The following is a 25480-nucleotide window of genomic DNA, read 5'->3' as shown; positions in this document are numbered from 1 at the left end:
CTAGCTGCTTTTAAAAGTCTGCCTTTATCCTTGATCTTTGCCATTTTAATTATTATATGTTTTGATGTTGTTTTCCTTGGGTCCCTTGTGTTGGGAGATCTGTGCACTGCCATGGCCTGAAAGACTATCTCCATCCTCACATTGGGGAAGTTTTCAGTAATTACCTCCTCAATGACACTTTCTATTCATTTTTCACTCTCTTCTTCTTCTGGTACCCCTATAATACGAATATTGTTACGTTTGGATTGGTCACACAGTTCTCTCAATATTCTTTCATTCTTAGAGATTCTTTTTTCTTTCTGTGCCTCAGCTTCTTTGTATTCCTCTTCTCTAATTTCTTTTCCATTTACCATCTCTTTTACTGCATCTAATCTGCTTTTAAATCCTTCCATTGTATGTTTCATTTCAGATATGGAATTTCTTAATGATTGAATCTCCAACTTAAATTAGTTCCTGAGTTCTTGAATATTTTTCTGTACCTCCATAAGCATGTTTATGATTTTTATTTTGAACTCTCTTTTAGGCAGATTGGTGAGTTCAGTTTCATTTGATCCTTTTTCTAGGGTTTGTGAGATTTTGGTCTGGACCAGTTCTTTTGACGTTTCATATTTCTGTGTGGTGCCCACTAGTGCCCAGAAGCTTCAGTCTCTGGACCTGCTTAGCCCCTAGAGTGAGGTTGGGGGTTGTAGGGGAGCAGAGCTGGTGCCTTGGGGGAGGAAAGTTCTGTTTCCTGATTCCCATCTGCAGTCCCTGTCTCCAGTCAGAGCCAGTGGGCCGATCACACAGGTGTCAGCCTCTGTGCTTTGTGTCTCTAGTTGTTGTAGGTGTGGCCTCCTTCTGGCTGGCCTGACACTGCCAGGCTGGCCTGACTGCAGGTTTGCGAACCCGTGCTGGCAGGCTAGGAGGAAGGCACAGCAGGTTGCATGTCACAATGGGGGTTCTCGGAGCTGAGTAGCCAGCCAGGGGGATGGGGCGCCTGAAGCTCCTCATAGTTCCCAACCCACTGGACAGAGTTCACCCAGACAACCTTGTCCAGCTCTTCTCTCCCCCTCACAGCAAGCTCTGTGGAAACCCTGCCCCTTCAGCAGCCCTCTCGCTGCTAGGAAGCCTCTCAGACTGCCTGCCTTTCCTCTGACACAGAGCGGCCGGGTGTCAATCCTCATCCTCCACAAATGGCAGGAATCTCAGACTCTCAAGCACGCCACCTGTCTGAGCTCCCCAATGTCCAGAGCACCACACAGTGTAGGTTTCCGGTCCCAAAGCAGAGCTCCAGGGCTGGGTGCCCAGCAGTCCCAGGCTTCCACCCCCTCCCCGCTCTGTTTCTCTTCCTCCCATCGGTGAGCTGGGGTGGGGGAAGGGCTCGGGTACCGGCGGATCAATGCTTTCATACGTTACCCCATTTTGTGAGGTCTTTGTTTGTTAGATCTGTATGCAGTCTGATGCAGCGTTCTTTCCTGTTGCTGTTTTAGTGCTAGTTGTACTAACTATATTTTCACAGTATATGTGGTTTTGGGAGGAATTCTCTGTCTCACCTCTCACGCCACCATCTTGAATCCTAGGAGGAAAGGTTTTTCAAAGGCTGTTAATTTTTATGTATTGTGTTTAGACACTACTGAGCTCAGATTCTAATATTTTTTATTTGATTGTGTTGGATTTTCTAGGTACATAGTGATTTCATTTATGTTTGATCATTTTGTCTCTTCTAATATTTATATTACCTTTTTTGTATTTAGCAATTACTAGCTCCTTCAGAACTATTAAATAACACTATTATAGCTAGCAGCCTTTTTCTGTTGCAGTTCACAGGAATGCCTCTAGTGTTTTATCATTATTCATAACTTGTCTTTAGCCTTTGTTTGTCTTTTATGACATTGGCATTTTTGAAGAATACAGTCCTTTAAAAAGAAAAATGAGGGCCTTCATTTGGCTTGCCTGATGTTTCTTCATGATTAGGTTTGACTTATGTGTTATTCTTGGCCTGAATACTACATGAAAGGTGTTTTTCCTTGTGAAATACATGATCACATTAGAAAAATTTCTTCTTAGTCCTAGTTTACTAAGAAGTCTTACTTAAGAATGGTATTGGGTACACATTGTTAGAGCCTGGAGTTGAGGCCACTGACTGGCCGATGAGCTCACAAGTCTTGGTAGTGTGCTACATGAGGTGCAAGGGGCTTTGGCCCAGTGAGTGGAGTTTGATAGTAATCCTCACTACAGGTAAAAAAAAAAAAGGATGTTGGACTTGATAGAAGCCTTTCAGTCTCTATCCTGATGATGATTTTGTTCTGTTCTATTAATTTACTAACATAATGAATATGTTAACAAATTTCATAATGTTACTATGCTTGCATTCTTAGAATAAACATTCTAAACCATGTGTTCATGGTATATACTTTCTAAAATTTAATGTTTGACTAGATTTTTTATTTTTTTATTTTGAGTTTTACATTTATGTTCATAAAATTTTTTCTGTGATTTTGCATGTGAAAGAGAGTTTGTGTGTGTATGAACTTAAATCTTTGTCAGATTTGATATCAGGGTTATTTAGCTTCATAGGATAAATTGTAAAGTTTTTTGACATCCCCCCACCACTTTGGCAGTTTAAATGATGCTGAAATTACTTATCTCTACAACCATCTTGGTATGGTGCATTTTGTGGGGAGCGTGTGGCTCCTTGGCAGCATTTTCTGGTTTCTTCTCTGGTTAAAGATGTATTTAGGTTTAGGTTGTGACCTGTCCTGCTCTCCATTGCTTTTGGAATAAAGACACAGGCTTTGCATTTGTGATCTTGGACTCTTTATCCTGTCCACATATTGTCACCATTCATCCATTTATCCAGTTACTCAAGCTAGAAAACTCTGAGTCTTCTAGATATTTCCTTCTTCTTCTGCCCATAAAGTCTTACCAATTCTGTTCTTAACTTGCATTTGAATCTGTCTCCTTTTTTCCATCCCTGCTGCTGCCTGGACTCTTCAGTTGTCCATTCTCTCCTTCCAAATCAGCTTCTGAACTGCAGCTGCAATGATCATGGTAAAATGCTAATCGGATCATGTTAGGCCCCTGCTCAGAATTTATTGGTGGTTCCAGGGCAAAGCCTTCCCCCAATGCTTCTGATTAGGGGACAAGACTCCTCTTGCCCGTCCCTATTTTCCAACTGTTAGCTTCCGTCAGTCCTCAGCGGTCCAGCTGCACCTCAATACCCAGAATTCCTTTGCCCGTGGTTGTCAGCATTTGCTCTCCAGAGTGTGCCCCTTGACCCTCTTCTCAGCTGGGCGCATTCCTCTTTGTCCTCGAGCATTTCTCACAAACCTTTTCCTGTGAAGCCCTCCCTGAGGGGAGTTCTTCAGCAGAATTGATCAGTTCCTCTCCATGCAGCTGCCTTACCTTTGCTCCTTTGTGACTGTACTTATATTCTATTGAGACAATTTTTTCTACATGTCTCTCTTTTTCTATGATATACCATGAGATTTTTAAGGGCAATGGCTGTGTCTTCAACTTTGCATGTAGTGTTAGGACAATGCTTGTCACCATAGATTCTCAGAATTTTGTTGAATGAAAAACAGGTGTATTTTGAGGATTGTGAGAAAACTAATTTGATTGAAGCAGAAGATTCTTACAGGAGAAGGGAAGGCAGTAACCTAGGATGGGCCAATAGGTTATGAAGCTACTTGAATCATGGCTAAGGGGTTCAAACTTTGTCTTTAGTTAGAAAGAGGGGTAGAGGAAGGAGGCAAGAGGAGGGAAGGTCATTTATTATCGTCATGCTGCGGAGACTGCTGAAAGTACTATCGTGGTATTAAATTTATTTTTGGACTTTTTTGGTCTTTTTTAGTGTGGATGATGGTGTTTATCAAATAAGTAAAAATTGCCGCCAAAGTGAAGTAAATGACCTTACATTAATAGTAGTGAATGCTTATTGAGTGCTTACTATCTGCCAGGCAGTGTTCTGAGAACTTCACATGGATTACCTCATTTAGTACTCAAGACACTCTTAGAAGGTAGGTTTTATTATTGCCTCCTTTGAATGGTAAAACAGAGTTACAGAGATATTAAAGAACTTGCTTAAAGCCACAGCTTTTAAATGGTAGAACCATGTTTCAAACCTGGCATGTTGGCTGCAGAAGCCTCTTAACCACACTCTTGCTGTCTTCCAATTAATCTTTTAGCCTATTGTAGTAACACTTGGCCTTCCAGAAACTGGCATTTTAACCTTGAACTAAGAACCAGGGAAGCCATTTTCTGTATTAGGTGACATGAGCAAGTTATTATTTGGCTTGTTTTATAGCGGATGACCCATTTTGTGATTGCTTCAATGCTTTCATCTGTTGCTTCAAGTGGGCACTAAAGTAAATTCTATTCTTCATTTGATTAGCATGTAAGGTGCTTTTTGAAAGTATTGAATATTTGAAATGAAGTTTTAAACATCAAACAGTTGGTTGTCTTAGAAAATGAGAAAAAAGAGTTTAGAGGAACCCCCTTTAAGTTTTCTGGCCCCTGTCCTTCAGGTGAGCTAGGGCTTATTTCTTGCAGCCCATTCTTCAGTGCTTGATCCAGTCTTTGTTAATTGACTCCAAGCAAGAGCTCCCCTACCCCCGAAGGAAGGCACTTTTCTAATTGCTGATCTGTTGGAGAGTTTTTCTTTGTAATTAGATATGGATATTAAAATGTGCTTTATTCTGAGTGTCTTTTAAGGTCACACTACCTTGTGAAGTATTACAAACTACATGTGTATGGGTTTGCCAAGACTGCAGTTGCTGTGGGAATCATAACTTTGGATTTCTTCACATCTGGATTACAGAAATGTGCACAAAGGCTCTGTATGGATATAGGTTTTATATTTTATGTGCATTTAGAGATAGCAAGACCTTAGTGATGCAGCTTCCCCATAAATGACAAGTTGAACACTCGCACCCAGAAGTTTAAAAATAATCCTAGGATTCTGAATTTTGCTGTGGAACCAGTGTCTCACACTGTGCTCCTCTGCTCACAAGGCTTGCGTCAACACGGAAATGAGCTCTGGAGTAGCAGTGGAGGCCCAGCTTATTTCCCTGGGGCCCGAAGACCTCAGGTTTGTTTCGTCTCCCCAAGAAGTAGGGATTCCAAAGCTGCTGTTTAAGTTTTCTTTTTGAAGCAGCAAAGAGAAGAGCTGCTTCAGGTCTGTCTAGTTGCATCTCAGTATTTTGGGGATTATTTTGGTTTTTGTTTTTCTTAGATTGTCCTAGTTCTCTGCTGTCTACCTGAAGTTGTTAACTGTTAAAATTCACAGTGATGCCCTTAATGGGTGGTAGAGGTTTTTATCTGGAAAATGGAGAATTTTGAAAAGTCACAAACTGGAGTCACCATCTTTCAACTCACTGATGTTGGAGGGAGTGAATGTGAACCTGACTTCTCTCCAGAAAGGAGGGCTGGCATCAGTTTGTCTTTGTTAGGGTCTCTTGCATGTCCCCCAGTACAGGGCGCCCAGCTAATAGAGCAGACCCAAAATTGGCAGGGTGGCTTAAGGGTCCTTAAAGGCTCCCCATCTTTCTAACTGTGGTTTGGATTTAGTCATAGTCTTTTACTGTTTAAAATTTTGTGTTCTGAATTCCTCTAGTGTCTTACATTATTCTCTGACTTTGAGCAGACAGTACAACTGCTTGTGACTTTTCATATCTTCCTTTGGGAGTGTTCTGCAAGACACAACAGGGACCTTGTGTTGTAGGCAGGAAAATGGTCTTTAGTCAGGCCTTACCTTGCTTGGGGCTGAATGAGTCTGTAGGTAGTAAATTCCAAATGTTTGTGGCTCCAGCCCTGAGAGTAGGCATTGGTATAGCAATACTTTCCCAAGAAGAAAGTAATGATGTAACTGATAAGAGTTTTTTTTTCTTTTGAAAATTATCATTGCTGTACAATCTTATGAAAGATTTCACAGGGGCAACATTATGGTTTCAGCATTCACCCATGTCATTATTATTAAGTCCTCACCCCTACCCCATTGCAACCACTGTCTGTCAGCATAGTAAGATGCTATGGAGTCATTACTTGTCTTCTCCGTGCTGTACTGCCTTGCCTGTGACATACCTATGTTGTGATTACTAATTATAGTGCCCCTTAATCCCCTTCTTCCCTCCCCACCCACGCTCCCTAACCCGTTCCCTTTGGTAACTGCTAGATACTTCTTGGAGTCTGTGAGTCTGCTGCTGTTTTGTTCCTTCAGTTTTGCTTTGCTGTTACACTCCACAAATGAGTGAAATCATTTGGTATTTGTCTTTCTCCTCCTGGCTTATTTCACTGAGCATAATACTTTCTAGATCCATCCTTGTTGCTGCAAATGGGAGGGTTTCTTTTCTTTTTATGGCTGAATAATATTCCACTGTGTATGTGTACCATGTCTTCTTTATCCATTCATCTATTGATGGCCACTTAATCTACATCTTGGCTATTGTAAATAATGCTATGATAAACATAGGGGGTGCATGTGTCTTTTTGAATCAGGGATTTTGTTTTCTTTGGATAAATTCCTGTAAGTAGAACTACTGGGTCAAATGGTATTTCTATTTTAAGTTTTTAGAGAAACCTCCGTATTTCTTTCTACTATGGTTGAACTAATTTACATTCCCACCAAAAATGTAGGAGGGTTTCCCTTTCTCCACACCCTTGCCAGCATTTGTTGTTTCTTGTCTGTTGGATGCTGGCCATCCTAACTGGTATGAGGTGATATCTCACTGTAGTTTTAATTTGCATTTTCCTGATGATTAGCAATGTGGAACTCTTTTTTTATTATTATTTTTTATTTTGTTATCATTAATCTACAATTACATGAAGAACCTTATGTTTACTAGGCTCCCCACTTCACCAAGTCCTCCTCCCACACCCCATTACAGTCACTGCCCATCAGCGTAGTAAGATGCTATAGAATCATACCTGTCTTCTCTGTGTTGCACAGCCCTCCCCATGACCCCCCTAATTAAACATGCTAATTGTAAGGCCCCCTTCCTTTTTCCCCACCCTTATCCCTCCCTTCCCACCCATAGTTCCCAGTCCCTTTCCCTTTGGTAACTGTTAGTTTATTCTTGGGTTCTGTGATTCTGCTGCTGTTTTGTTCCTTCAGTTTTTCTTTGTTCTTATACTCCACATATGAGTGAAATCATTTGGTACTTGTCTCTCTCTGCCTGGCTTATTTCACTGAGCATAATAACCTCCAGCTCTGTCCATGTTGTTGCAAATGGTAGGATTTGTTTTCCTCTTATGGCTGAATAATATTCCATTGTGTATATGTACCACATCTTCTTTATTCATTCATCTACTGATGGACACTTAGGTTGCTTCCATTTCTTGGCTATTGTAAATAGTGCTGTGTTAAACATAGGGGTGCATCTGTCTTTCTCAAACTGGGCTGCTGCATTCTTAGGGTAAATTCCTAGGAGTGGTATTCCTGGGTCAAATGGTATGTCTATTTTGAGCTTTTTGAGGAACCTCCATACTGCTTTCCACAATGGTTGAACTAATTTACATTCCCACCAGCAGTGTAGGAGGGTTCCCCTTTCTCCACAACCTCGCCAATATTTGTTGTTGTTTGTCTTTTGGATGGTGTCAATCCTTACTGGTGTGAGGTGATATCTCATTGCGGTTTTAATTTGCATTTCTTTGATGACTAGTGATGTGGAGCATCTTTTCATGTGTCTGTTGGCCATCTGAATTTCTTCTTTGGAGAACCATCTGTTCAGCTCCTCTGCCCATTTTTTAATTGGATTATTTGCTTTTTGTGTGTTGAGGTGCATGAGCTCTTTATATATTTTGGATGTCAACCCTTTATCGGATCTGTCACTTATGAATATATTCTCCTATACTGTAGGGTACCTTTTTGTTCTATTGATGGTGTCCTTTGCTGTACAGAAGCTTTTCAGCTTGATATAGTCCCACTTGTTCATTTTTGCTTTTGTTTCCCTTGCCCGGAGAGATATGTTCATGAAGAAGTCGCTCATGTTTATGTCCAAGAGAATTTTGCCTATGTTTTTTTCTAAGAGTTTTATGGCTTCATGACTTACATTCAGGTCTTTGATCCATTTCAAATTTACTTTTGTGTATGGGGTTCGACAGTGTTCCAGTTTCATTCTCTTACATGTAGCTGTCCAGTTTTGCCAGCACCATCTGTTGAAGAGACTGTCATTTCCCCATTGTATGTCCATGGCCCCTTTATCAAATATTAATTGACCATATATGTTTGGGTTAATGTCTGGAGTCTCTATTCTGTTCCACTGGTCTGTGGCTCTGTTCTTGTGCCAGTACCAAATTGTCTTGGTTACTCTGGCTTTGTAGTAGAGCTTGAAATTGGGGAGCGAGGTCTCCCCCACTTTATTCTTCCTTCTCAGGATTGCTTTGGCTATTCAGGGTCTTTGGTGTTTCCATACGAATTTTTGAACTATTTGTTCCAGTTCATTGAAGAATGTTGCTGGTAATTTGATAGGGATTGCATCAAATCTGTATATTGCTTTTGGCAGGATGGCCATTTTGACAATATTAATTCTTAATAGCCAAGAACATGGGATGAGTTTCCATTTGTTAGTGTCCTCGTTAATTTCTCTTAAGAGTGTCTTATGGTTTTCAGGGTATAGGTCTTTCACTTCCTTGGTTAGATTTATTCCTAGGTATTTTATTCTTTTTGATGCAATTGTGAATGGAATTGTTTTCCTGATTTCTCTTTCTATTAGTTCATTGTTAGTGTATAGGAAAGCCACAGATTTCTGTGTGTTAATTTTGTATCCTGCAACTTTGCTGTATTCTGATACCAGTTCTAGTAGTTTTGGAGTAGAGTCTTTAGGGTTTTTTTATGTACAATATCATGTCATCTGCAAATAGTGACAGTTTAACTTCTTCTTTACCAATTTGGATTGGTTGTATTTCTTTGTTTTGTCTAATTGCCATGGCTAGGACCTCCAGTACTATGTTGAATAACAGTAGGGAAAGTGGGCATCCCTGTCTTGTTCCCGATCTCAGAGGAAAAGCTTTCAGCTTCTCGCTGTTCAGTATGATGTTGGTTGTGGGCTTACCATATATGGCCTTTATTATGTTGAGTACTTGCCCGCTATATACATTTTGTTGAGAGTTTTTATCATGAATGGGTATTGAATTTTGTTGAATGCTTTTTCAGCATCTATGGAGATGATAATGTGGTTTTTGTCTTTCTTTTTGTTTATGTGGTGGATGATGTTGATGGATTTTCGAATGTTGTGCCATCCTTGCATCCCTGGGATGAATCCCACTTGGTCATGGTGTTTGATCCTTTTGATGTATTTTTGAATTTGGTTTGCTAATATTTTGTTGAGTATTTTTGCATCTATGTTCATCTGGGATATTGGTCTGTAGTTTTCTTTTTTGGTGGGGTCTTTGCCTGGTTTTGGCATGAGGGTGATGTTGGCCTCATAGAATGAGTTTGGGAGTATTCCCTCCTCTTTTATTTTTTGGAAAACTTTAAGGATAATGGGTATTATGTCTTCTCTGTATGTCTGATAAAATTCCGAGGTAAATCCATCTGGCCCAGGGGTTTTGTTCCTGGGTAGTTTTTTGATTACCGCTTCAATTTCGTTGCTGGTAATTGGTTTGTTGAGATTTTCTGTTTCTTCCTTGGTCAGTCTTGGAAGGTCATATTTTTCTAGGAAGTTGTCCATTTCTTCTAGGTTTTCCAGCTTTTTAGCGTATTGGTTTTCATAGTATTCTCTGATAATTCTTTGTATTTCTGTGGGGTCCATCGTGATTTTTCTTTCTCGTGTCTGATTCTGTTGATGTGTGTTGATTCTCATTTTCTCTTAATAAGTCTGGCTAGAGGCTTATCTATTTTGTTTATTTTCTCAAATAACCAGCTCTTGGTTTCATTGATTTTTTTCTATTGTTTTATTCTTCTCAATTTTATTTATTTCTTCTCTGATCTTTATTATGCCCTTCCTTCTGCTGACTTTAGGCCTCATTTGTTCTTCTTTTTCCAATTTTGATAATTGTGACATTAGACCATTCATTTGGGATTGTTCTTCCTTCTTTAAATATGCCTGGATTGCTATATACTTCCTCTTAAGACTGCTTTTACTGCGTCCCACAGAAGTTGGGGCTTTGTGTTGTTGTTGTCATTTGTTTCCATATATTGCTTGATCTCTATTTTAATTTGGTCATTGATCCATTGATTATTTAGGAGCATGTTGTTAAGCCTCCATGTGTTTGTGGGCCTTTTTGCTTTCTTTGTGCAATTTAGTTCTAGTTTTATACCTTTGTGTTCTGAAAAGTTGGTTGGTAGAATTGTAATCTTTTTGAATTTGTTGAGGCTCTTTTTGTGTCCTAGTATGTGGTCTATTTCGGAGAATGTTCCATGTGCATTTGAGAAGAATGTGTATCCTGATGCTTTTGGATGTAGGGTTCTATAGATGTCTATTAGGTCCATCTGTTCTAGTGTGTTGTTCAGTGCCTCTGTGTCCTTACTTATTTTCTGTCTGGTGGATCTATCCTTTGGAGTGAGTGGTGTGTTAAAGTCTCCTAACATGAATGCATTGCTTTCTATTTCCTCCTTTAGTTCTGTTAGTATTTGTTTCACATATGCTGGTGCTCCTGTGTTGGGTGCATATATATTTATAATGGTTATATCCTCTTGTTGTACTGACCCCTTTATCATTATGTAATGTCCTTCTTTATCTCTTGTTACTTTCTTTGTTTTGAAGTCTGTTTTGTCTGATACTAGTACTGCAACACCTGCTTTTTTCTCCCTGTTGTTTGTATGAAATATCTTTTTCCATCCCTTGACTTTTAGTCTGTAGATGTCTTTGGGTTTGAGGTGAGTCTCTTCTAAGCAGCATATAGATGGGTCTTGCCTTTTTGTCCATTTTATTACTCTGTGTCTTTTGATTGGTTCATTCAGTCCATTTACATTAAGGGTGATTATTGAAAGATATGTACTTATTGCCATTGCAGGCTTTAGATTCGTGGTTACCAAAGGTTCAAGGTTAGCTTCTTTAGTATCTTAGTGCCTAACTTAACTCACTAATTGAGCTATTATAAACACTGTCTGGTGATTCTTTATTTCTATCCCTTCTTATTCCTCCTCCTCCATTCTTTATACATTGGGTGTTTTATTCTGTGTTCTTTTGTGTTTCCTTTAACTGCTTTTGTGGGTAGTTGATTTTAGTTATTGCCTTTAGTTAGTATTTGGTTGGTCTGCTTTCTTTGCTGTGATTTTATTTTCTCTGGTGACATCTATTTAGCCTTTGGAGTGCTCCCGTCTAGAGCAGTCCCTCTAAAATACCCTGTAGAGCTGGTTTGTGGGAGGCAAATTCCCTCAACGTTTGCTTGTCTGGTAATTGTATAATCCCTCCTTCATATTTAAATGATAATCGTGCTGGATACAATATTCTTGGTTCAAGGCTCTTCTGTTTCATTGCATTAAATATATTGTGCTGTTCTCTTCTGGCCTGTAAGGTTTCTGTTGAGAAGTCTTATGATAGCCTGATGGGTTTTTCTTTATAGGTGACCTTTTTCTCTCTAGCTGCCTTTAAAACTCTGTCCTTTTCCTTGATCTTTGCCATTTTAATTATTATGTGTCTTGGTGTTGTCCTCCTTGGGTCTCTTCTGTTGGGAGTTCTGTGTGCTTCCATGGTCTGAGCGATTATTTCCTCCTCCAGTTTGGGGAAGTTTTCAGCAATTATTTCTTCAGATTCACTTCCTATCCCTTTTTCTCTCTCATCTTCTTGTGGTACCCCTATAATGCAGATATTGTTCATTTTGGATTGGTCACCCAGTTCTCAATATTGTTTCATTCCTGGAGATCCTTTTATCTCTCTCTGCATTGGCTTCTATGCGTTCCTGTTCTCTGGTTTCTATTCCATCAATGGCCTCCTGTATCTCATCCATTCTGCTTTTAAATCCTTCCAGAGATTGTTTTATTTCTGTAGTCCCCCTCCCATCTGTTAGCTCTTGCATTTTTCTCTGCAGCTCCATCAGCATGGTTATGACCTTTATTTTGATTTCTTTTTCAGGAAGATTGGTTAGGTCTATCTCTCCAGTCTCCTTCTCAGAGGTTGTCTCTGTGATTTTGGTCTGGATCAAGTTCTTCTGCCTTTTCATGGCAATAGAGGTAGTTGTGGGTAGCTGGAGCGTGTGTTAGCTGGGAGAATGTCCCTTCTTGCTAGTTTGTGGCCTTCCTCTCCTGGGAGAACAGCGACCCCTAGTGGCTTGTGCTGGGCAGCTGCACGCAGACGGGGTCTCTGATTCTTGTCTGGCTGCTGTGAAGGAAGCTTTGCCCTGCTGCTGTGGGCATGGCCGACCTCAGGCTGCTGCTCCACTATGGCAGAGCCACACTGGAGGGGAAACGGGTAGGAGGCTATTTATCACCATGAGGGGCATCTGAACTACGCTGCCACCCAGGGGGTTAGGGCACTCGGAGTTCTCCGGGAATCCCAGCTGCTGGGCTGAGTTTGCTGGGGCACTTCCGTCTAGCTGTGGGGTCCCTGTCCCTTTAAGACTTTCAAAGGGCACTTGTGTTTCTTTGTCCCAGGGTTGCTGGCTGAGGGGACCCGCTCGTAGGTTTTACTGTTCCGTTTCCCTAGTATCCAGCACATCATGGACTGTGTGTCTGCACTCCCTGTGCGGATGGGTAGGGCTGGGTGTTTAGCAGTCCTGGGCTCCCTCTCCCTCCCCGTTCCAACTCCTCCCACCAGGAGCTGGGGTGAGGGGCACGACCCAGGCTACTGCTTGTATCTTACATCCTTCGTGAGGTGCTAGATTCTCGCAGGTGTAGATGTAGCCTGGCTTTTGTCCTATATCTTCTGGTCTCTCTTTTAGGAATAGTTGTATTTGTTATATTTTCAAAAATATATATGGTTTTGGGAGGAGATTTCCGCTGCTCTACTCATGCCGCCATCTTGGCTTCTCTGGAAAATCTTTTCATTTGCCTGTTGACCATTCAAATTTCTTCTTTGGAGAAGTGTCTGTTCAGATCCACTGTCCATCTTTTAATCGGGTTATTTGTTTTTTCGGTGTTTAGGTGTGTGAGTTCTGTACATATTTTGAATGTTAACCCCTTATTGGATAAGTCATTTACGAATGTATTCTCCCATGTTTTAGGATGCTTTTTTATTCTGCTGATGGTGTCTTTAGGTGGATAGAAGTGAAGCTTTTTAGTTTGATGTAGTCCCATTTGCTCATTTTTGATTTTGTTTCCCTTGCCTAAGAAGATGTGGTCATGAAGAAGATGTGTTCAGGATCATGTTTATATTCAAGAGATTTTTGCCTGTGTTTTTTTCTATGAGTTTTATGGCTTCATGATTTACATTGAGGTCTTTGATCCATTTTGTGTTTACTTTTGTGTATGGATTTAGACAATAATCCAGTTTCATTCTCTTACATGTAGCTGTCCAGTTTTGCCAACACCATTTGTTGAAAAGGATGTCTTTTCCCCATTCTATATCCATGGCTCCTTTATTGTATATTAATTGGGCATATATGCTTGGGTTTACATCTGAGTTCTCTATTCTGTTCCATTGATCTATGGGTCTGTTCTTGTGCCGGTACCAAATTGTCTTGATTACTGTGGCTTTGTAGTAGAACTTGAAGTTAGGGAGTGTAATTTCTCCCAGTTTTGCTCTTCCTTCTCAGGATTGCTTTGGCTACTCAGGGTCTTTTGTGGTTTCATATGAAGTTTAGAACTGTTTGTTCTAGTTTGTTAAAGAATGCTGTTGTTATTTTGATAGGGATTGCATTGAATATGTAGATTGCTTTAGGCAGGATGGCCATTTGTTGATTAATTCTTCCTATCCATGAGCATGGGATGTATTTTCATTTACTGGTGTCTTTTTAAATTGCGGCCATGGGTGTCTAGTAGTTTTTCAGAGTATAGGTCTTTCACCTCCTTAGTCAGGTTTATTCCTAGGTATTTTATTCTGTTTGATGGAATTGTAAATGGAGTTGTTTTCCTGATTTCTCTTTCTACTAGTTTGTTGTTGGTATATAGGAATGCAACAGATATCTGTATATTAATTTTATATCCTGCCACTTTGCTGAATTCAGTTATTAGTTCTAGTAGCTTTTTGGTGGATTCTTTAGGTTTTTCTATGTACAATATCATGTCATCTGCACACAGTGACATCTGAATGCCTTTTATTTATGTGTTGTCTGATTGCTGTGGCTAGGACCTCTAGTACTATGTTGAATAAAAGTGGGGAGAGTGGGCATCTTTGTCTTGTTCCTGATCTTAGAGGAAAAGCTTTCAGCTTTTTTCTTTTAAGTATGATGTTGGCTGTGTGTTTGTCATATATGGCCTTTATTATGTTGAGGTACATACCTTCTATACCCAGTTTGTTGAGTTTTTATTATGAATGGATGTTGAATTTTGTCAAATGCTTTTTCAGCATTTATTGAGATGATCATGTGATTTTTGTCCTTGTTTTTGTTGATGTGGTGTATGATGCTGAATGATTTTCAAATATTGTACCATCCTTGCATCCCTGGAATAAATCCCACTTGGTCATGATGGATGATCTTTTTGATGTTTTTTTGAATTTGGTTTTCTAATATTTTGTTGAGGATTTTTGCATCTATGTTCATCAGGGATATTGGTCTATATATTTTTTTTGTGTTGTCTTTGTCTGGTTTTGGTATTAGAGTGATGCTGGCTTCATAGAATGAATTTGGAAGTATTCCTTCCTCTTCTCCTTTTTTGGAAAACTGTAAGGAGGATGGGTATTAGGTCTTCACTAAATGTTTGATGAAATTCAGCTGTGAAACCTTCTGGTCCAGTGCTTTTGTTTTAGGTAGTTTTTTGATTACCAGTTAGATTTCCTTGCTAGTAATTGATTTGTTCAGATTTTCTGTTTCTTCCTGGGTCAGTCTTGGATGGTTGTATTTTTCTAGAAATTTACCCATTTCTTGTTGGTTATCTAATTAATTGGCATTTAATTTTTCATAGAATTCTCTAATTCTTTGTATTTCCATAGTGTCTGTAGTGATTTTTCCTTTTTCACTCCAGAGTCTGTTTACGTTGTACTTTCTTTTTCTTGATAAGTGTGGCTTGGGGTTTGTCTCTATTTTCTCAGAGAACCAGCTTCTGGTTTCATTGATTCTTTCTATTGTGTTACTCTTCTCAATTTTATTTATTTATGCTCTAATCTTCATTATGTCCCTCCTTTTACTGACTTTCAGCCTCATTTGTTCTTTTTCTAGTTTCATTAATTGTGAGTTGAGACTATTCATTTGGGATTGTTCTTCTTTCTTGAAGTAAGCCTGTGTTTCTATATACTTTCCTGTTAGAATTGCCTTTGCTCTGTCCCACAGGTTTTGGGCCATTGAGTTGTTATCATTTGTCTCCATATTTTGCTTGATCTCTGTTTTAATTTGGTCATTGATCCATTGATTATTTAGGAGCATGTTGTTAAGCCTCCATGTGTTTGTGGTTTTTTTTGTTTTCTTTGCATAATTTATTTCTAGTTTCATACCTTTGTGGTCTGAGAAGCTGGTTGGAACAATTTCAATCTTTTTGAATTTATTGAGGCTCTTTTTGTGGCCTATTATGTGATCTATCTATTCTGGAAAACCTTCCATGTACACTTGAGAAGGATGTGTATCCTGCTGTTTTTAAGTGGAGTGTTTTGTAGATGTCTGTTCTAATGTGCTGTCCATCTGTTCTAATGTGCTGTTCAGTGCCTCTGTCTCCTTATTTTCTGTCTGGTTGATCTGTCTTTTGGTGTGAGTGGTGTGTTGAAGTCTCCTAAGATGAGTGCATTGTATTCTATTTTCCCCTTTAGTTCTGTTAGTATGTTTTGACATATTTAAGTGCTCCTATATTAGGTGCATCAATATTTATAATGACTATATCCTCCTGTTGGACTGAACCCTTTATCATTATGTAATGTCCTTTGTCTCTGGTTATTTTTATTGTTGTGAAGTCTATTTTGTCTGATGAAAGTGCTGGTACTTTTGCTTTTTTCTCCCTATTATTTGCATGAAATATCTTTTTCCATCCCTTCACTTTTAGTCTATGTATGTCTTTGGGTTTGAAGGAGTCTCTTGTAGGCAGCATATAGATGGGTTTTGTTTTTTTTCTCCTTTCTGCAACTTTATGTCTTCTGATTGGTGCATTCAGTCCATTTACATTTAGGGTGATTATCGGTAGATATGTACTTATTACCATTGTAGGCTGTAGATTTGTGATTACCAAGGGTTCAAGGATAACTTCTTACTATCTGACAGTTTACCTTATATCACATATTACACTATTTCAAACACAATCTAGAGGTTCTTTTTTTCCCCTTGTCCTCCTTTTCTTCTTCCTGTTTCAGTCCTTATGTATTAGGTGTCATATTCTGTACTCTTGATGTATCCCTTGACTAACATTGTGAGTAGTTGATTTAGTTTTACATTTGCTTATGAATTAATTGGTCTACTTCCTTTACTGTGGTTTTATTTTCTCTGTGACAGCTATTTAGCCTTAGGAGTGTTTCCATGTAGAGCAGCCCCTTTAAGGTACACTGTAGAGATGGTTTGTGGGTGGTGAATTCCCTCAGCTTTTGCTTATCTGGAAATTGTCTAAGCCCTGCTTCAAATTTAAATGATAATCTTGCCAGGTAGCATATTCTTGGTTGGAGGTCCTTCTGTTTTATTGCATTAAATATATCTGCCACTCCCTCTGGCCTGTAAATTATCTCAGTTTTTGCTGAGAAGTCTGATGATAGCCTGATTGGGTTTTCTTTATAAATGATCTTTTTTCTCTCTGGCTGCTTTCTATACTCTGTCCTTGATCTTGGCCATTTTAATTATTATATGTCTTGGTTTTGTCTTCTAAGGGTTCCTTGTGTTGTGAGATCTCTGCACTTCCATGATCTGAGTGACTATTTCCTTCCCCAGATTGGGGAAGTTTTCAGTATTTATTTCCTCAAAGAGATTTTCTATCCCCTTTTCTCTTTCTTTTTCTTCTGGTACTCCTATTATGTGAATATTGTTCCTTTTGGATTGGTTGTACAGCTCTCTTATTATTCTTTCTTTCCTAGAGATTCTTTTTTTCTCTGTGCCTCAGGTTCTTTGTTTTCCTGTTCTCTACTTTCTATTTCATTTGCCCTCTCCTCTACCTAATCTAATCTAATTTTAAATCTATTCACTGTGTGTTTCATTTCAGATACTGTATTTTTCAAAGTTTCTCTCTTTCTTGAAGTCTTCCCTGAGATCTTGAATATTTTCTGTAGCTCTGTGAGCATGTTTTTGAATTTTATTTTGAAATCTTTATCAAGAAGATCAATGATTTCAGTTTCATTAAGCCCTCATTCTGGTGTTTTTTTCTTGTAATTTTGTTTGGATCAAATTCCTTTGCCATTTCATTTTTTTAGTGTTTCCTATGGAGTAATAACTGTGTAGTGTCCAGAAGCTCTTCTCTCTGGAGCTGCCATGCACCTGCAGCAATGTTGAGGGTTGCAGGCAAGTGGATCCAGCTCCTGCTGGGAAGAAAGAGCTTGGCTGGGAGGGTTTCCTGCCTTCCCAGCTGTAACGCCTGTCTCCACTGTCAGGTCCAGTGGGCTGTGTGCAGGGAGGAGCCTCTGTGCTATGCCCCTGTAGCTGCCATAGGTGGGGCCACCCTCTGTCTGACCTGGTGTGATGGTGGGGGCTGCAGGTATGAGGGACCAGTGCCTGCTGGGAGGAAGGAGCAGCAGTCAGCATGTTGCAGTGGGTTTCCTTGGGGCTGCCTTGCCAACCAGGTGGTTGGAGCGTGTGAAACTCCTAAGAGTTCCCAACCTGCCGGACTGAGCTTGCCAGGATGGTTTTGTCCATCTGACCTTTCTCCTCAGCAGTGAGCTCTGTGTAATCTTTGCCCCTTTAGCACCCCTCTCGCTGCTGGGGAGTCTTTCAAACTGCACTCCTTTCTTTTGTCCTGGGGGGCCGGTTGTGCATACCTGTTCTCCACAAGTGGCTGGAATCTCAGTCGCTCCAAATATTCTTCCCGCCTTTGCTTTCCAACCCCATTAATCTCCAGAGACCATGTAATGTGGGTTCGTGCTCCCAGAGCAGATCTCTAGGGCAGGGTGTTCGCCAGTCCTGGGCTTCTACTTCTTCCCTGCTTTCTCTTCCTCCCACCTGTGGGCTGGGGTTGGGGAAGGCTTGGGTCCCACCAGATCACAGCTTTGCTACTTTACCCCTTTCTGTGAGGTCATCTCTTTTTCCTCAGATGTAGGCAGTCTGCTCTTCAGTCTTCAGGTCACTTTTTCAGGATTAGTTGTATTTGCTGTATTTTTGTGTTTTATGTGATTTTGGGAGGGGGTTTCTGCCCCACTTCTCATGCTGCCATCTTTTTTCCGAGCCCCAACTGATAGAGTTTTTAAAAGAAGTAAAGAACAGTACAGAAGCCAGTTTGATATTACTTTCTTATGTAAAATAAAAAAATTAGTTTTCATGAAAACTGACATTTTATTGGAAATAATATGAGCCTTGGGAAAACTACTTTCAACTCTTGTATATTTTAGTCATTTTGTTCAGTTGATTATAGATTCTGAAAACTACATATTTTTCCAAATTGCCATGGTAAAATCAGCTGTGTGGATAAGCTCTGCAGCTCTTTTTCCTTTGCTTTACTAATTTTGAGATTAGTATATGTGAGTAGATGATGGCTTTTATTACCATTTAAATCATGCATATAGATGGTGGATGAGTTGTTTTTCAGCTCTGTTGTTAAATAGCTGCTTCTGTATCACAGCATGAAATTTGGATTATACCTGCATGATAAACTTGCTCCATAAAATTTTTTCTTTATATAAGTAAAGGAAGTAAAGGCTTTAAGTGATAATAGTAGTTTTCACTGAGTTGTTTGCTGAACAGAGTATTTTGCCATTTATGACCTGTAATTTAGAGTTCTTAAAAGGGAATTTAAAAGTCTTCCCACATGCTTCAGTGTAATTTAGTGTGTGTGTGTATAGGGGAGATGAAGTTGTGTGTGTGTGTGTGTGTAGATGAAATAACATTCCCTGTTAATTGTAATTGCTTAATTTATGTGATGAGCATACATCATTCTTTCTACTTTGTATAGTGTTTTTAAATTTCAAAATAAAGAGATGAAATGTCTCCCCAAAAAGTAATGAAGAAAAGTGATAAGAAGCCAGACAGACTTTAATAGCATGGACTAGGAGTTAATGAAATTATGTGTCATGTTTTCTAGTACCTTCTAGGGTGGCTAGTTCATTGCCATTGAAGGACTGCCCTGAATTATCTCAGGAGAGAGAATATTATTTTAACTTGTTATTGCTCACATTTACCGATCAAGGCAGAGATATTCCAATATCATCACTCACATATTATGAAAATAAAACCCTTCATGTTTTTGAGATACTTCCTTTTGGTATTTGGAGCTGAGCATGAATTCTGACACAAATGGGTACCCTTCCTATGTTTCCTTAGGTTCTGATTTCCATTAAAAAAAATGAAGTTTTTATTACCTGTCCTTTTAGATTTTACAAGTTTTTCTGTGCCTTCCCTCACTAGATGAAGAGAGAGTTCTTGTTTCTGCAGGTACTTGTTTTTGACCTGTGCCTTTTGCTACTTTGTCCAGAATTTGTCTCTAAAGTCTGTACATTTTTCCCAAAAAGAGAAGATAGAATACATCTCAGGGGATTGAAAATACCAACTGGTATGAAAGTCTTTAAAGCATAAGTAGTAATCTTGTTCATTTCAATATAGTAATTCTGTAGATGACTTTAATCGTAGTAATAAAAAATGGAAGCAAAACATGAGCTTGAATTTATAATATAATCCTATGCAAAGTACACATGAGAACTGAAGCTGTTGTTGAAAAATGATGCAGTTTCCACCTCATAAAATTCTGGGGCCTTGTTTGGTAGCAAGGCTTACATTTGAGAAGACCCTGGGTGATTTCGATTTTGGTTTTGTATGCTGCATCATTGTGAATCTTACATTTGTTGTATTATTTATGACCAGAACTCTGGCACTTCAATGACATTAAAAAGATTCTGTCTTTTTTAGGCAGGGAGATGATACTTAGATCCACTCTAGCTATATCCTTAATGTGCTTCCTGCCTTTACTGATGTACTACTGTGTGTTATCATGATATGCAAATATTAAACTTCATAATTCATATAAATCTTATAATAGGTACCAAGAACCTAGAGTGTTATATGAGATTATTAAATAATTTTATAGGCAGTGGAATGGTAATTCAATTGTCTTTAAAAAATGGTAATTCAATTGTCTTTAAATGTTTTCTTAAACTTTGGAATATGAGGAAATATTTTAGTATTTTTATTTAGCTATTATTAACTATACTTATTATCTTTTAAAATTAGAGTTGAGAACATTACTTAGGCTTTTCATCCTTTTCATCAGTGTCAAGGTATATTGCCAAGCTCTGTCTTTTTAATTCCCATTGTGACATTAGACAATAATAATTATCATCATGTTATCAAGAATATTTATTCAATATCTACATTGTAGGGCATTGTGTAAAAATAAGCCCTTGGAATCCCTTCTCTGCAATAAGACATAGTCAGTGCTCCTCAATAATCTGCAGTTGTTGAGTAATGGACACTCTCTTAATTACTTAATTCAGTAAACATTTCCTGGGTGCCTCCTATGTTGTAGCCCTGCTAGGCACTGGGGGTGCAGTGGTTAACCAGACAGACAGGGTCCCACACTGGTGGAGCTTACATCCTAGGATCTTAAATACTTAACATGCTGAATCCTGTAATAATCATTCAGGATTTTGAAAGGGAGGTATTTGTTTAGGTATGGTTAGGAAAAAGGCTGTTGGAGGGGATAGGACGTGAGCTGGAGAGGAAGGAGAATGATCATTTCCCAGGGTGTATTCTGTGGAACGTGCTAAATGATTTTGTGGTCAAATAAATATGGAAAACATAGCATGCCATGGGATTGCAGAGAAGGGATTCCAAGGGCTAGAGATTTTAGGTGCAGTTCACAAAGGGGAGAAGATACGGAATTTGAACTGTGCTTTAATGGGTACAATTTCAAGAGTGAGGTTGGAGTGGAGGGTGAGTAAATTGCATGAGCTTGAGGAGTACAGGGTGTGCTGGGGGCACTAGTCAAAAGGTACCCATTCCTCTCTTCCCTCTTTCCCTCACAGATGCTGCCATTTATCTTTGACCCCACCTTCTCAGTTCTTCTTCCTGTCAGTATTTCAACACACTCAAGTTTCCCATTTAATGAAAACAGTGGCAATAACTCTTACTATTTGATTTTCCCTCTGCCTTGTCACAGCCAAACTTCACAAAGGAGTCGAATGAACTCATTAGTTTCCCATCTTCTCCGCCCATTAATGCCTCAGCTTATTTCCCTTTGCTTGTTATTCCCATTGCTTCACCAAGTCAGCTCTCACCAAGCTCCCTGTGACATTCGTGTCACTAAATTTGATGAGCACTTAACTCTTTATTTCACTTTTCTCAGCAGCACACTTTTTGTCCATGGCCTTCTTGGGACCTTGATGTCCTTGACCTCATACTCTCCCAAGTTTCCTCTTTTATCTTCTGGGGAGGAGGCCATGCCTCCTCTGCCTTTGTAATTTTGATTTCCTTTTCCCTGACTGTTGAACTTTGAGGGTCCTCAAGTTTCAATCCTAGGTTCCTTCTCTTTCCACTTCACACTCTTGGCTGATCTCATCTTTGTTCATGACTTCAATTACTATTTGATCTCTGTGATTCCCAATTTGAGCTTAGCACAGGTGTCAGAGCTTCTGGCTTGTATATCCAGCTGCCTGTTTGATATTATATGTTAGTGTTACCAAGTCATCTCCTTCAGCATGTCCAACACTAGGCTGATGGTCTCTAACCCTCTACCCCAGTCCAAAAACCCTTGTCCCAGTGAATGTAACCATCATCCAGCCAGTTGTATAAACCAGAAAACATGAAGTTATCCTTGATCATCCTCTTTCCCTCCCTCTTCATGTCCAGTCCATCACCACGTTTTGTCGGTTTGGCTTCCTAAATATTTCTTGATTAGAATTTCTTGATCTCAGTACCATCATTTTTATGTGGACTTGGTCAAATGCCCTCCTAATGGGATGGGGGGCATTCTTGTTCATTCTTGTCCCCCTATCTCCAGCTCATATTCTACCCTGAAGCTAGAGGGACTTTATCAGAATATAAATCTGATCATGTCCTCCTCCTGACTGAAACACTTTTGTACCTCCCATTTTTTGTTATATAAAAAAACCCAAATTCTTAATATACCCTGCAAGTTCCAGCATGGTGTGGCCCCTTCTTCCCCTCCAGCTTAATCTTTCACCTTTGTAGCCACATTGCTTGTATGTGTTGTATACCCCCCACTCCAGGGTGTAAATTTGTGTTATTGTTTGAGTCATATCTTTCTTCTACCCTAGACTATAAGCTTCATGAGAAGAAGGTCTGTTTCTTTTTTTTCTTCCTTTGCAGTGTATTCCCCAGGGCCAAGCATAGTACCTGGTTAAATATAGGAGCTCAATGCATTTTTGTTAAATGAATGAATAAATGAACAACTGAACGTTTCAGTCAAAATCATAAGACATGAAAGGATATGTGAAGTGACAGAAAAGTAGCAAGTAATGTTAGCAGATGCTGAAGGACCTCCTGAAGCAATGGTGTGAGTTTTAAGTAGGGCAGTGACATGATCAGAACCACATATTAGGAAGGGTAAAACTACCTGGGAGATTCAGGGCTGGATGTGAAGGAAGAGGGGCTCGCAGCAAAAGTTAAGTGTTAGTTTAGGAGGGAGGCAATATGGACCAAAACTGGAACAATGACAGAGATACTGTCACATGTTGTAGAGTACACATAGGGTGAAAATGATGGGATCTATTTGACTGTGGCAGATAGGTTGAGGTGACAAATTTCAGTGGGTTTCATTATTTCATTCTCTTAAATTCAGTATTTCATCTTCTCTTAGGAAATGTAATTTTCACTGACATAATTGAGCTGTTATCTTGAGGCATTTTGCTAGGCTTTGGGATTGCAGAAGGGAATAAAATATTTCATAATCTTAGTTTCTTAATTATATATTCTAGTATAATGGTTTTTGAACTTAGACTAAAACTATTTAAACCTAAATTCCACTAAGAGTTATACTTTACAAGTTAGAGGAGCATTTGAGAGCTAGAGTTCAAGATGATATGGCATCAGTCTTGTTCTAATATGTGAGATGGTCTTTTTTTTTTTGTTTTCAACAAAAATGCAAAAGCAGTTTAATGAAGGATAGCTTTTTCAACAAATGATATGGGAGCAACTGGACATCCATAGGTAAAAAAAAATGGACTTCAATCTAAACCCCGCACACACTTTTACAAAAATTAACTCAGTGGATCATAGCTTTAAGTATAAAACATAAAACTGTAAAACTTTTTTCAGTGTTTTTTTCTAAGTATCATTGATATACAATCTTATTATGATTGTTTCAAATACACAACACAGTGGTTCAACATTCACCCATATTATCAAGTCCTCACCCACTCCAGTGTGGTCACTGTCCATCAGTGTAGTAAATGTTAGGGAGTCATTAACTGTATTCTCCGTGCTGTACTACTGTCACATGACCAACCTATATTGTGATTGCGAATTATTGTGCCACTTAATCCCCTTCTCCCTACCGCCCCTGCCCCCAAACCTCTCCCTTTTGGTAACCACTAGTCCCTTCTGGGTCTCTGTGAGTCTGCTGCTGTTTTGTTCCTTCAGTTTGCTTTGTTCTTATACTCCACAAATGAGTGAAATCATTTGGAATTTGTCTTTCTCTGCCTGGCTTATTTCACTGAGCATAATAGTCTCTAGATCCATCCATGTTGTTGCAAATGAGAGGATTTCTTTTCTTTTTAAGGCTGAATAATATTCCATTGTGTATATGTACCACATCTTCGTTATCCATTCATCTATTGATGTACACTTAGGTTGCTTCCACATCTTGGCTATTGTATATAGTGCAGCAATAAACATAGGGGTATGTATGTCTTTTTGAATCAGGGATCTTGTTTTCTTTGGGTAAATTCCTAGGAGTAGAATTATTGGGTCCAGTGGTATTTCTATTTTAGTTTTTTTGAGGAACCTCCATACTGCTTTCCACAACAGTTACACCAACTTACATTCCTGAGATGGTCTTTTTTCTTTATCAGTAAGTCTTAATTGATGCCAGTAGTCCCAGAATTAGCTCTGAGGGTCTGAAACTCTTAAGTTTAATTTTATGGAGATTTTCAGTAAGATCCTAAAATGATAGGTTGTAGCTAAATGGTGTCCAGCCAATATCTTTCATTAAAGTGAAATAATTATATATAAGTCCCTCTTACTTGGTCTCTTTACTGCTTAATGATCAAATGGAGAACTCAGATTCCAGCTACTCTTTTTGGTATTCTGAGAAGAGCTCTAATACTCAACATGTTGAGGAAAATTTCTTATATTGTCATGCGTTTAATGACCATGTCCTAGAAATGAAAAAAGCCCCAGTTTATCCAGGTTTTTCTTTATGGATGCTTTTAGTGTCATGTCTAAGATCCCTTCACCTAATCCTAGGTCAAAAAGTTTTCCTCATATGTTCTCTTCTAAAAGTTTTATAGTTTTTTTTTTTGTTAGATCTAGGATCCATTTGGAGCTAATTTTTGTATAAGATGTGAAATTTGGGTCAAGGTTTATTTGTTTGTCTTTTGATGTCCAGTCACTGCAGCACCTTTTGTTGGAAAAGCTATCTTTCCTCCCTTGCATTGCATTTGTACCTCTGTCAAAACTCACTTAGGCATATTTGTATGGGTCTCTTACTGGGTCTTTATGTTGTTCCATTGGTCTGTGTGTCTGTCCCTTTGAAAATACTGCACTGTCTAGATTTCTTGTGTAGCTTCAAATTGGGTAGTCTGCTTCCTTTAAATTTCTATTTCTTTTTTCCCCATTATTTTAGTTATTCTGGTTCCTTGGCATTTCCCTATAAACTTTAAGATAACCTTGTCTGTATCTGCAAGGAATCTTGGGATTTGATCAGAAGTTTATTGAATTTAAAGATCAGTTTGGGGAGAATTGGCATCTTTACTATGTCATAGTCTACTAGTGTCATTATCTTGCACTTCAGGTAAAATGTAGGACCTTACCACCATTTAGACCGCTTTATCGTCTGTAATTAGTTGTCTTAAATATCTCCTTTGCATACATTGAGAACCACATCAGTATCATATCATACTTTTGCTTTTGAACATCTAATGTAATTTCAACAACTCAGGGAGGATAGTCTTACATTTACCTATAAAGTTGCCCACTAACATTAGTTTCTTTTTACTTCTGAAAGTTCTATGTAATTCTTTTAAAATTTGTATTTTACTAAGCTTCTTTTACTTGTTTTACTTTTTCTTTTATTTTTTTTACACATTACAGTTTTAAAATATTGTGTATCTGTCATTTTTATGACCTGAAGTGATTTTGTACCACATTTTGCTGTTTTTTCCTGAATCTCAATCATGATGGCTCTCTTCCTCATGTATTGTGTAAGTTTATTGGGAAAATGACTGAGGGACTATTCTGAAGG

The 25480-nt window shown here is 38.9% G+C and overlaps 1 protein-coding gene and 1 non-coding gene across 5 annotated transcripts in view; both read left to right on the top strand.

The window, feature by feature from the left end:
- The window catches only part of DIS3L2 (DIS3 like 3'-5' exoribonuclease 2), a 369779-nt gene that overhangs the window by 6596 nt on the left and 337703 nt on the right, over positions 1–25480 (top strand). The gene's annotated exons all lie outside the window — the stretch shown is intronic.
- On the top strand, positions 2086–2219 carry LOC118968238 (small nucleolar RNA SNORA62/SNORA6 family). The gene has a single exon (XR_005055795.1). It is a non-coding gene; the product is annotated as a small nucleolar RNA SNORA62/SNORA6 family (small nucleolar RNA).

This window comes from Manis javanica, chromosome 12, assembly GCF_040802235.1.
Source record: "Manis javanica isolate MJ-LG chromosome 12, MJ_LKY, whole genome shotgun sequence".
Lineage (NCBI taxonomy): Eukaryota > Metazoa > Chordata > Mammalia > Pholidota > Manidae > Manis > Manis javanica.
This window is presented reverse-complemented; position numbering and strand designations above follow the sequence as displayed.